Source organism: Marmota marmota, unplaced genomic scaffold (genome assembly GCF_001458135.2).
Source record: "Marmota marmota marmota unplaced genomic scaffold, marMar, whole genome shotgun sequence".
Classification (NCBI taxonomy): domain Eukaryota; kingdom Metazoa; phylum Chordata; class Mammalia; order Rodentia; family Sciuridae; genus Marmota; species Marmota marmota.
The window spans coordinates 20,321,694-20,334,540 of NW_026000196.1; the positions used below are offsets into that span (position 1 = coordinate 20,321,694).

Sequence of the window (12,847 nt, forward strand, 5' to 3'; positions counted from 1 at the left end):
TAGGTATAAATTTAACAATAGACACTCAATACTTGTTCATTGAAAACTACAAAATATCATTGCAAGAAATGAAAGAAGCCCTAAATAAGTGAAAAGACATCTCATATTTATTGATTGGAAGACTTCGTATTGTTAAGATAACAATTGCCCCCAGATTAATCTTCTGATTCATCCCAATTCCTATCAAAATCCCTGCTGATATTTTTTCTGCAAAAATTGACAAGCTGATCCTAAAATTCCTAAAGAAATACAAGTGACCCAAAATAGCCAAAATATTTTCAAGAAAGAGCAAATTTGGGGGATTTCCAATTCCCAATTCTAAAACTTGGTATAAAGCTATTATAATCAATACTATATAGGACTGGAATACTGATAGACACATAGATTGAGAATTCACAAATAAACCAATACTCTTGTAGACAATTGATTTTTAACAAGGATGCCAAAACAATTCATTGGGGGAAATAAAAGTATTTTCAATAAATGGTGCTGAGAACAACTAGATAGCCCCAGGTGTAAGAATGAAAATGGGCCCTTATATCAATTATAGTAATCAATGAAGATTTATCCAAAATCTAAATGTAAGAGCTAAAACATGAAACTTTTGGAAAATATAAGCATAGATCTCCATCGCCATGTATTAGGTAATGGTTTCGGTTTCTTAGAGTTGACACTTAAAAGCTGACATACCTACAATCCCAGCTTCTCAGGAGCTAAGGAAGAAGTATGACAAGTTTGAGTCCAGCCTGGGCAACTAAGTAAGACCCTGTCTCAAATTCAAGAGGGCTGAGGGTATAGATCAGTGATAGAGTGCTTGCCCAGTACTTTTCGAGGCCCTGTGTTCAATCCCTAGCACCTGGTATGTGGGGGAGGGGTGATATTTAAGACACAAGAGATAAAAAGTTAAAACTGTTGTGTTTCAAAGGACACTATTGCAAGTGAAAAGACAACCCACAGTATTTACAAATCATATACTGTATTTCATAAGTGCCAAATATCCAGAATAAGTGCACAAAAATAACTCTTATTACACAACAGTTTTAAAAATGAGCTAATTAAATCATGGACCTAGGATTCAAATGGACATTTCTCCAAAGACATATACAAATGATCATCATCTTTTGTCACCAGTGATATGTAAATCAAGATGACAATAACACACCAGTTTAAACTTACCAGGGTGGCTTATAATTAAATATCTCAGACGCATCAGAAAGGATGGCAAGGTTGAGAAGGATTAGAATACTTCATACACTACTGATAAGAATGTAAAATGATGCAGCAATTTTAGAAAACATCTGGCAGTCCCTCAGACACTGAAACGGAGTTACTGTATAACCCTGTTATTTTACTTAAATGTATAATCCTAAGATAAGTGAAAACATGTATAAAATCATGTATCCTAATAGTCATAGCAGCATTATTCAAACAGCCCAAAGTGGAAATAACCTAAATGCCCACCAACCAATTCATGGATAAATAAAATGTAGTATATCCATGAAATTAAATATTATTTAGCCATCAAAAGGAGTAAAGGATTGAAATGTATGGCAACATGGATGAACCTTGAAGAAATTTAATTAATGAAATAAACCAGAAATAAAAGAACACATATTTTATGATATCATTTATATAAAATGTCTAGAAAAGGCAAATCCAGAGAGACAGAAAGCAAATTAATGGTTTCTAAGTTATAGAAGAGGAAAGAATGGGAGATTCACTATTAATGGTACAGGGTTTTTTTTGTTTGTTTTTTTTTTGGTTTTATTCAATTTTTAGGGGTGGTAAGAATATTATGTTTGTACACTTTGTGAATATATGTAAAACAACTAAATTTTCTACTTTATTTATTTATTTTTTTTTTAGATTCAAACAGCAACTCTTTATTCCCGAACTCACACCAGCCGTCTACAATCACGTTCTGGGGAAATCCACGTTCTCTGCCCAAATCCACATTCTCTGCCCAAATCCACCTCCACTGGGCTTCTATCTCTCAAAAAATACTCTGAATCCCGTGAGAACTCAAGGGGAACTCAGGCAGCAGGATACGCCCTATTCCCAGCAGGAATAATCTTAAACTTTAAACCTGGAACCTAAACTGGGAACGCCCTAAACACGATTATCTTAAACCGGGAACACCCTAATCCGCCTTGGTCCTTGAGCAAGGTCACCTACATTCAATGTCACTGCAACATGTCAGCAACATGGGGTACGCTGGCAAGGAAATTGTCATACCTACTTGGCTAATGGCTCCCAGCATCTCCCCCCTTCTGATTAATTAAACAACAAGCAATGTGGCTTAAGGACCGTGCCTGGTAGGTTGTCCAATTCAACATATGGTTCTTACCCGTCATCGGAAAACTGACCTTTAGGCGTCAGCCTCCTGTCTTGGGTTGATACCACTGCAATTGGATCATACCCGTCACTGACTACCGGTCCAGCATACAGCCATTGGCCCCCAAATTTTAGACCATCACTAGCAGAAGGGAGGAGGATACAGAAATACCACGACACCAAGCCAATTGACGGCTCCTTGGGAAAAATTGCATCACTGGTGACACCATCAGAAATTTTCTACTTTAAAGAGATGAATTTTATGGTATGTGAATTATATCTGGATTTTCAAAATGTTTTAAAAAATCAGTTGGCCCCATTCATGTGGGCCAATTTCCAGACCTTCTAATTGATTCCATCTATCTATGTATTTATCCTTTCTCTAATACCATACTGCCTTCATTGCTGTAGCTAGGTAGTAAGTCTTAAAAGTGGATAGTGTGAATGCTTAAGTTTTATTTCTCAAAATTCCTTTTTGTATTCTAACGCTTTTCCATTTCATATGAATTTACAATTGTCTTGTCTATTTATACAAGAACAAGTACTGGTAAGGAGGTGCTGGGATTTTGATTGGAATTTGTTGAATCTAGTGATCAACTTGGAGAAAACTGACATATAAACTATATGTTGAGTTTTCCAACCCATGAGCATGGTATCTTTCTCTATTTATTTAGGTCTTTTATTTCTTTCATCCATATTTTGTAGCCTTTAGAATATAGATCCTTAACATGTTTTGTTATATTTTTACTAAACATGTCATTTTTTGGAACTACTATATGTGATGTTTTCTAAAAATTTGCTTTCAAATGCGTGTTATCATATAAATAGTTGATTTTTACATGTTTACTTTTTATCCTGATTCTCTGTGGAACTCATTAATTAAATTTTTTTGTAGACCTGTTAGAATTTTCTACACAAATGGTACCTGTCAATAGGGACATTTTAATTTCTTGTTATAGACTATATATGCCTTTATTTCGTTTTCTTACGCAGCTGCACATGTTAATGCTTCTACTATAATATTGCATAGAGACCGTAAAAGGAAGCTTCTTGCTTTGTTCCTGATCTTTGGATCCTTTGTTTTTTTACCATTAAGCGTGTTGTTAGATATGGGTTTCTACAGAAGCCCTTGATCATATTATGGAAGTTCCTTCTAGTCCTAGATTGTACCAAGTTGTTTTTGTTTTTAATTAAGAATGAGTGTTTGGAATTTTCTACCTCAATTGACATGATCGTATGCCTTTTCTTCTTTAGCATGTTACCATGCTAAAGAATATTGAACTAGACTTACATTGCTGCCTTACACCCCACTTAGGCATGATGTATTTTTAAACATATATTTCTAGTTTCTCTTTTGAGAATATGATATTCTCAAATATTATTGAAGTTGTTTGTGTCTGTATCTGTGAAGGCCACCACCCTGTACTTGTTTTTTCCTGTACTGGTGTCTGGTTTTAATAGTAGCATAAAGACAACCATAAATTGAGAACTGTTTCCTCCTATTTTATTTATTTATTTAACGGATTGTGCAGAATTGGAATTATTTCCTCTGTAAATAGTTAGTTGGTAGAATTCAACAATGAAACCCTCTGAACCTGGAAATTTATTTCTCCAAGAAAAAGGAAAAAAAAGAAGAAAGAAAGAAAGAAGGAAGGAAGGAAGGAAGGAAGGAAACTGGGGGAGGGAGGCAGGAGGGAAGAAGGAAGGAAGAAAGAATGAAAATTCAGTTTCTTTTAATGATGTAGAATTATTCATGCTGTCTGTTTCTTCTTAGGTGGGTTTTCAAATAATCTGTGCACCTACTCTCCATTACTTAATTTATGTGCATTGGGTTGTTCTTAAAATTTTCTTATTATCCTTTTAATGTCTGTGAAATATATTGATATGTACTCCCCACTTATAAGGTACTGATACAGGTCACTTTCTCTCCTTTTTCTTAGTCTGACTAGAACTTTTCAAAGAACCATATTTCTTTTTTTTTTTTTTAATTTATTTGATAATTTTCTTTTTTTTTATTTTAAATTTTTTATTGTTGGTTGTTCAAAACATTACAAATTTCTTGACATATCATATTCCACACTTTGGTTCAAGTGGGTTATGAACTCCCACCTTCACCCCATACACAGATTGCAGAATCACATCAGTTACACATCCATTGATTTACATATTGCCATACTAGTGTCTGTTGTGCTCCGCTGCCTTTCCCATCCTCCACCCTCCCCCCTCCCCACCTCTCCCCTCCCCTCCCCTCCTCTCTCTCTACCCCCTCCACTGTATAACCCTGAGGGTCTCCTTCCATTTCCATGCTATTTCCCTTCCAAAGAACCATATTTCTGCTTCAATGTTTTTTCTGTTTTCAATTTCATTGATTTCTCCTCTTATCTTTATGACTTCCTTCATTTTGCTTACTTCAAGTGCAATTTTTTTGCCTTCCTTTGTTTATTAATTCTTGCTTCTTCTTTACTAAAAAATAAACTAAACTAAAATAAGTGCTAATAAATTCCTCTAACAAATGCTTTGGTATATCCTTCAAATTTGGATGTATTGTATATTCAATTTCATGTAATTAAAAATATTTTCTAATTTCTCCTAAAATTGTCTCTGATTATATGGATTATTTAGAAAGGTTCATTTATATGTGTTTGCTAATTTTCCAGTTACCTTCTGATATTGATTGCTAATTTAATTTCATTACTGCAAATAACACACTTGGGATTATTTAAATTTGTTGAAGTTGTCTTATGACACAAGATATGCTCTACTGTGGTGAATGTTCCATGTGCACTTGAAAAGAAAGAATTTGTGTTCTGATGTTGTTGAATGGAGTATTCCATGCATGTAAAATGAATCCCATTTGGTAAGTCATGTTGTTTCAGTTCTTCTAAAACCTTCTGATTTTTGCTGTCCACTTGTTTTATTGATTACTGAGAAGGGAGAATTGACACTTTAAATAGTAATTGTGATCTTATCCATTTACCTTTTTTGTTTTATCATTTTTGCTTCATTTGCCTTGAAACTCTGTTGTTATATATGTACATATTTAGGACTGTTATATCTTCTTTGTGAGTGGACCACTTTATCATGGTGTGGGATTTGCTTTTTTTGGTTATTTATATACCCAGTTCAGCTTGTTAGCATGGTGTTTCATTTTTATCCTTTCACTGTTATATTATCTATATAGCAATGACTAAAATGGGTTTCTTATAGATAGAACAGAACTGGTTCTTGTTTTTTTAATCCCATTTTTTATAATCTTTCCTTTTTAACTTGTATGTTAAACCATTTACAATTAATGTAATTTAAAAATCTGTTCCATTTATTCTTTTTATTTATTTATTTATTTATCTAACTTTTTCCTTTTCCTTCCTTCATTTGGATTATTTTAATATTTTTAGTATTCAAACTTCATTTAATTCTTGAGGATTCCCTCCCAACATATATTTTACTTTTTAAAGTGATGTTGTATGGATTATAATATACAACATTAATATTACTTCTATATAGATTCTTTCTACAATCTATATAGAAGTGATATTTTTTCACTCACTGGCATAGATGTATTTTTACCCCCTTTTTATTCTGTAGTTGCCAAATGTTTTATATCAACATACCTTAAAATACTGTCACACAGTGTTAGGCTTTGTATGTTCAGTGGTCACACAGATTTTAAAGAATTTAAGAAGATAAAAGCAGTCTGTTATATTTGTCATTTGTCTCAAATATTTGTCATTTTTTAATTTTTTCTTAGTTCCTGATGTTCTAAACCTCTGGTATCACTTTCCTCCCTATGGAAAAAAAAAAGTGACTTTAGAACTTTTTGTGTGTGTGTCCTAGGAATTGAACCCAGGAACACTTTACCACAGATCTACATTCCCATCCCTGTTTATTTTTTTATTTTGAGACAGGGCCTCACTAAGTTGCTGAGGCTGTCCTTGAGCTCATGATCCTTCTGCCTCAGCCTCCTAAATTGCTGGGATTACAGGAATGTACGCCATTATCATCTTCATTCCTATAGGATATTTTCACTGGATATTGACTTCTGGACAAACATGTTTTTTTCTCAGTATTTTATCACTTTCTTCTATCCTCCATGGTTTCTAATGAGAAATCCACTGTCATTCGATAGGGGCAAATCTTAGTGCTCGTACTTAAAGTGCCACTTTTCTCTGACTACTTTCAAGGGTTTTTCCTTCATCTTTATATTTAGCAATTTTGTCATGCTATGTCTGGTCATGGATTTCTTTGAGTTTATCCTGCTTGGAATGCCTTAAATCTCCTGAATGTTTATGTTAAGTTTATGTCTTTCACCAGATTTGGGGAATTTTCAGCCAACATTTTTTAAGTACTATTTCAGCACTATAATCTTTCTCTTATTCTGTGACTCCAGTGGTACAAATATTAGTTCTCTTGGTATTATCCCACAGGTTCCCAATGCTCTGAGCATTATTTTTTTCCTCTCTCTCAGACCAGATCAGATAACTTCTATTACTCTCTTCTCAAGTGTACTGACTCTTCTGTTTCCCATTCTGCTGTTGAGTCCATCCAGTAACTTCTTTTCGTTTTGCTCATTGTAACTTTCATTTCTATAAATTTTCCATTTAGTTCTTGTGTATGTTTTCTATTTCTTTGCTAAGATTTTTCAATCCTTCCTCTCATCTCAAGAATGTTTCCCCTTACTATTGAAGTATGGTTATAATGGCTCCTTTAAGTCTTTGGTGGTTGAATCTGTGGTCACATTAGGGTTCCTATAGATTGAGATTTTTCTGGTTCTTCATAAGGAAGGCATTTGGGATTGTATCCTATGCCTTTTCAGTATTGTGTTATGAGACCCTGTGTCTTCTTTAAATCCTACAAATTATGTTGCTTTTTGTTTTAGCTGACAATCTGGTGAGGTTCAGGCTATAAGTTTGGACCCAAAATCTGTGAGCTACAACTCCAATGTTATTCAGTTTTCAAAGACTTTACTAATGTTATTTGGATCTGCTCTGCCTATGCATCCCCTGTGGGTTTGCTGGGGGCCTGGGTGGTGGTCTGTCTTTTAGTTCAATTCTTGAAGCCTTTAGAGACAGATCCATGCATGTGAAGATCAAAGGTGAGCCTCAGAATTTATACACAACTCTGTGGGATTTCTCTATGGACTCCAGCCCCCCTGCCATTCTGTGACCATGAACCAGGGCTCTAGTTTCCCCTTTTTCTGAACACTTTCCATGATTATGACTGCATCTAGGGGCAGTCTGTGGGAGGATACAGGGAAAGATGTAACAATGAGACTTTGTCCCACACTCTTGGAACCATGGCTCTTTTGGTCAGAAAAGAAGGGTTCTTTTTCTTTAAGAGTTTTAGGCACCCTCCCAACAGCCACTGCCATTGTTGTGACCACTGTCATCACTGCCACTGTGAGATTGCTTGGAGATGGGGAGTGGGGAGAAAAAAAGAAAAATAACCAGGATATTCTCATTTTCTGAACTCTTAGGAACTCTTATGAGTTCCCTTTCCTGTTCCTTGAATTGGGAAGAGGTGGTTTCCCTTGTAGCTTTTGTGTTCACACCCATCGTGCCCTTCTTGAGGGACCTTTGAATCCAGGCTGGGCAATATCAGAGCAAAAAAAAATAATGCACCATCAATCTGGTGGTTGTATTAGTCTACTATTGCTATAACAAAATACCTGAGGCTGGATAGTTTCTTTAGCTTATAGTTTTTGAAGCTGAAAATCCAAGATCAGGCAGCTCTTTCAGTTGAGCCTCTGGTCAGGGGCCCCATGGCTGTGTTACATCATATCAAAAGACAGAGCACATCTGAGAGAAAGAGATTACATGGAAAGACAGGTAGCCAGAGAGCAGAAAGGAGCCTGACTTGCTTTTTTAAGGCAACTCTCTCTGTTGGGCACTAACTAGGATTCCACATGAACTACCTCAATCCCTTCCAAAGTCAATGTCTTCCAGCGATCTAACAGCTTTGCACCAGGTTGCCCCCCTTGAAGGCCCCACCCATCTCTTAACATTACCACACAGAGGACTGAGCTGCTAACATAGGAAGCCTTGGGGGACAAACCATACCCAAATCCTACCAGTGGCACTTTTAATTCTTGACTCATTCCATCTGCCTGCCATTTCCTTTTCAGAGTTTTCAGATGACTGCTCCATGCCTTCTGTCTAGGAATCATAGTTTGAGGGATGGTGTTGAATGTACTTGCTCCATCTTGCTCAGATCAGAAGCTTTCGTTGATTACATTTTCCATTTAAGATATTGTATTTTCCCAGCTCTAGAGTTTTCATTTTTTCCCCCTTTTTCCCAAGCTTTTAATGACTCCCTTCATTGTGTTTGTTTTTTTGCTTTTTAAATTTTGTATATATATATATATATATATATCTGTCTCTTATACACATCNTATATATATATATATATATATATATATAGTAGTTGTTGTAAAGCCTGTGACTACTGATTCTATCATTTCTGTTTCTTACTGGGTTGTTACTGTTGATTTCTTTTGCTTTCCATTATGGGTTACATTTTCTCACCTTTTTATACATCTAATAATTCTTATTGAATACTGAACTTAAGAATATTATCCTGTAGAATATCTGAATTTTGTTGTGTTCCTGTTGAATAAGCAGTTTATTTTACAATGTTACCTGATAAATTGCCTCAGGCATTTAATTGGAGTTAAGTTTGGGATTGCATTTTTAGATAAATTTTTGTGAAAATGCCCTAAGATCCTGTTGAGAAGGTTGTGTTTTGTTTTGACACGCACTTAATTCTTTTGTGTATCACTTAAGCCTTTCAAGTCTTATTTTTAAACTTTGTTAAATCTAGCTAAGGTCGTTTCTTTCTGCAGTCTCCATGAAACAAGGAGGACTTCCCACACTGTTCAGAACTCCCAGGCCTCTGAACTCTATGTGAGCTCTGCTGGGTGCACTGCCCACATTAGTATTCACACAAAGACTCAAGAGGACACCTATACAGACACAGAAACCTCTTTGTTTGCCTGGATTCTTCCTGTTTGCTTCTCTGCCCCCCAAAATTCCAGCTTCTTTGCCTGTCCTACCCCTAAACTCCAAACTCTGTCTCCTCAGCTCAGAGGGACCATGCTCTCTTCTGGATCCCTTCTTTGCACCAGGGTCCAGGAAATACCTGTAGCAAGAAGCCAGATAGATTGTAGGGCTCATGCTTTAAGCTTGTCTGAGGGATGAAGTTTCTGCACTGCCTGTTGTCCAATGTCTGCAAATTGTTGTTATATTTAGTTTATTTAATTTTAACTTGTTTGCAGCAGGAGGGCTAGTCTGCTGCCAATTGATCTGTCATGACTAGAAGTGAATATTTATTTTAATTAGAATTATTGAATTGTTTGCTTTGATGACATGTAGACAAAACATAAGCAGCTTATTTTAAAATGTTACCTGATAAATAGCCTCAGGCATTTAATTGGAGTTAAGTTTTGGATTGCATTTTTAGATAAATTTCTGTGAAAGTGCCCTAAGATCCAGCAAAGCTGTTGTTTTCATACTCTGAGAAATTATTCTAGAATAGTATTTGCAAAGGGAATTGAAGACAGACATGTACTTCATATTGTTATTTTGAAAGTAGTATTTATTAATCATTGAAAATTTAAAATATAATGGCAAGCTCCACAAAAAAGAATCACCCATAATCTCCATCATTTAGCAATTAATACTCCTTTATGTAGTGACTAAATATGTGTATTCCATTATGTATAGTTTTTAGAAAAATCAGCTCTCATGGTGTATTAGTCAGATTTTCATTGCTGTGACAAAACACCTAAGAAAAACAATTTAGAGGAAGAAAGATGTATTTTAGCTCATGGTTTCAAAGTTTTCAGTGATGGTCAGCTGGCTCCATTGCTTTGGGTGTGAGGTAAGGCAAAATATCAATGCAACAGGGCATAGGGGAGGAAAGCTGATCACTTCCCAGCAGACAGGAAACAGGGAAATTGAGGAGGGGAGGGGAAGGAGAGCAGGGCCGGGACTGGGGGGCAAAACATAGTGCACACCTTCAAGAACCCAATCCCTGTAATTATGTTCCACCTCCTGTGGTTTCTACCTTCTCCCCATGGTCCATTCAACTATAAATCTATCAGTGGCTTTCATGATCCAAATAATTGCCCAAATCCCTACCTCTGCATTAACAAGTCTTTAATGCACAAGTCTTTGGGGGGATACTTCATATCCAAATTATAATGTATGACTTGTGCAACTATTATTTTTAAGTATCCCAAAAAAGGTGGCTTTGATGTAATAATTAGGAAGAAGCTTGTCAACAAAGCAAATCCACAAGCAAATTATTTTCTGCACCGACCTGAAGTAGGCTCATGGCTGCATCTGAGTGGTGGCTGAATGTATGAGTAGATGAGTTGACTAAGATGCTGAGAGCTGTGGTCACAGGGGATGTCAAGGGAATGTCCTTTGTCTCCTCTGGGCATACAGAGGACGCACAGAAGGAATCAATCCATAATCATGCCAGCCCCTCCTCCATCCCAATTCCACCCCCACGAGGCAGGGTGGCAGACAGGGACATTTAGGAACCATCTGTCCTAATAGTTTCTAGAATATTTCTGGATTCACTTTTTTTTTTTTTTTGCAATAAGTTTATACTCATTTTTTTAAAAAATTATAATGTGAAACAGGTTCAAATAAGAGTCCAATTCAAGAACACCATATTGCACAGATAATTTTTCAAATGCCAAGTTATAGAAAGGATAATTGTACTAAGAAACTTTAGACAAAAGCTAATTGCAGTGAATTCGCTTAATTATTTAAACTTGACCTTCTTGGCAGTCAGGGCAAAAATGGGAAATAAAGAGTATTAAAAGTTCTTGCTATCTAACACAGTTCCTCAATTCCTTATCAGAAATCCCTGGGGGTGAATGTTTCTATGAATTCAGAACATTTGGAGTTTAGACCAGTGATTATGTACATATATTGTATACACTAAATAACAATTCAACAGGATTCAGGCCATTTCCAAACATGTGTACATTTCTGTGGTTGAAGTTGTAATATTCACATCAAGTCTTTAATCCTCAAATATGACCAGGTCAGGTTTTGCCACCAAATAGGTTTGCCATTAACTTACAGGAAAAGTCTTGGTTTTCAGAAATATTTAGATTTCGGCACTGTGCATTAGAGACTGTGGGCCCGCAATAGAAGCTGTTAATTAATCTCTAGAGAGAAAGAAATGTTTTCCTAGTTCAGAAATCTAATACCATGTGGACTTAAAAGATATTACACAACAAAACAAGCAGGTTCACCAAATGGATGTGTCCCCCCCCACCACCACCAAAAAAAGTATTGTTGCAACAAATTCTACTGAATGCTATTGGATAGGCATCTAGCCTGTCACCAGGATGTGGGGGAGGGCAAGGCACAGCCATGGAGAAGGGATAACCTCCACCTTCAGGCACCTAGAATGGGGCCAGGAGCCAATGTAAGGACAGAAGGTCAGAGGAGGCTTCACAGGGGGTGGGGTCAAGGTGAAACAAGTTTGGCTGCAAGTAACAAAGACAAGCTCATGTTGGATGCCCCAGTGGGGACCTAGTAGAAAGTACAGAGGCAAGCCAGCACCATATGCCTGGCTCCAGGGCCTCTCTCTGGGCTTGGCCCTCCTCAGAGTGTGACCTTACTTCCACTGGTTAAAACATGTAACATTCTAATATACAAAAGTCCAGAAGAACAACCTATTGCTTCCTGTGGGTCTATTTTATCAGAAAGTAAACCCTATCCAGAAACTCCTAGGAGACTTTTGCTCATGTCTCATTGATGGGATAGGATTCCCATTGCCGCAGCAAAGAAGATGAGACTAGAATAGCTGATAGTAACTGCCCAGGACTGATGCCTGACTCCCCATGGATTGAGAGAGGTGAATCAAAGTGGGCCAAAGTGAATCAAAGGAAAGGGGGAATGGCGGATGGGCCAATCAGCCATTATGATAACCTGAAGCAGGGAGAAGGGTATGGAAGAGAAGACAGAGATGGAGGGAGGTCACTACACAAACCCTGGAATCATAGTGCAAGGACAAGGATTGATGACTGCCAAGAGGAGTTACTGTGCCTCAGGCATGTAGAGCAAGGAGCCAGAGTGGGTAGGAGGCTGCAGAGTTGGGAGCCAGACTCTCCAGCTCACATGTGAGCTGTCCCTCCAGCAGGAAAGGGGTCCTCTCTGTTTTCATAAGTGGAGGAGAGGTGAGTAGTTAGCCCCAGGCCCCTCCAGCCTTGCAGGGGACAGATTCAGGCATCCCTCAAGACTGCAGAGCAGAGCCACTGCTCTAGATCTATATAGAGAAGACGAGCTGTGCTTCTTCAATCCATTCACACAACACTTCTGGTATCCACATGTGTGAGTTTTTTCCCCACACCAAGCAACTCAACTCTAATTCTCTGCAGACATCAAATGAGTGTCCCCACAATTCTGACCCAATCTATAAAGTTAGCATCTGAACCCACAGGTTGAAGGCTCTGTCCCACAAGGCTGCCCCCATTTCAGATGATAGTCTTAAG

The 12,847-nt window shown here is 37.1% G+C and overlaps 1 long non-coding RNA gene across 1 annotated transcript in view; it reads left to right on the top strand.

Moving 5' to 3' along the window:
- The window catches only part of LOC125612513, an 80,097-nt gene that overhangs the window by 58,793 nt on the left and 8,457 nt on the right, over window positions 1-12,847 (top strand). The gene's annotated exons all lie outside the window — the stretch shown is intronic.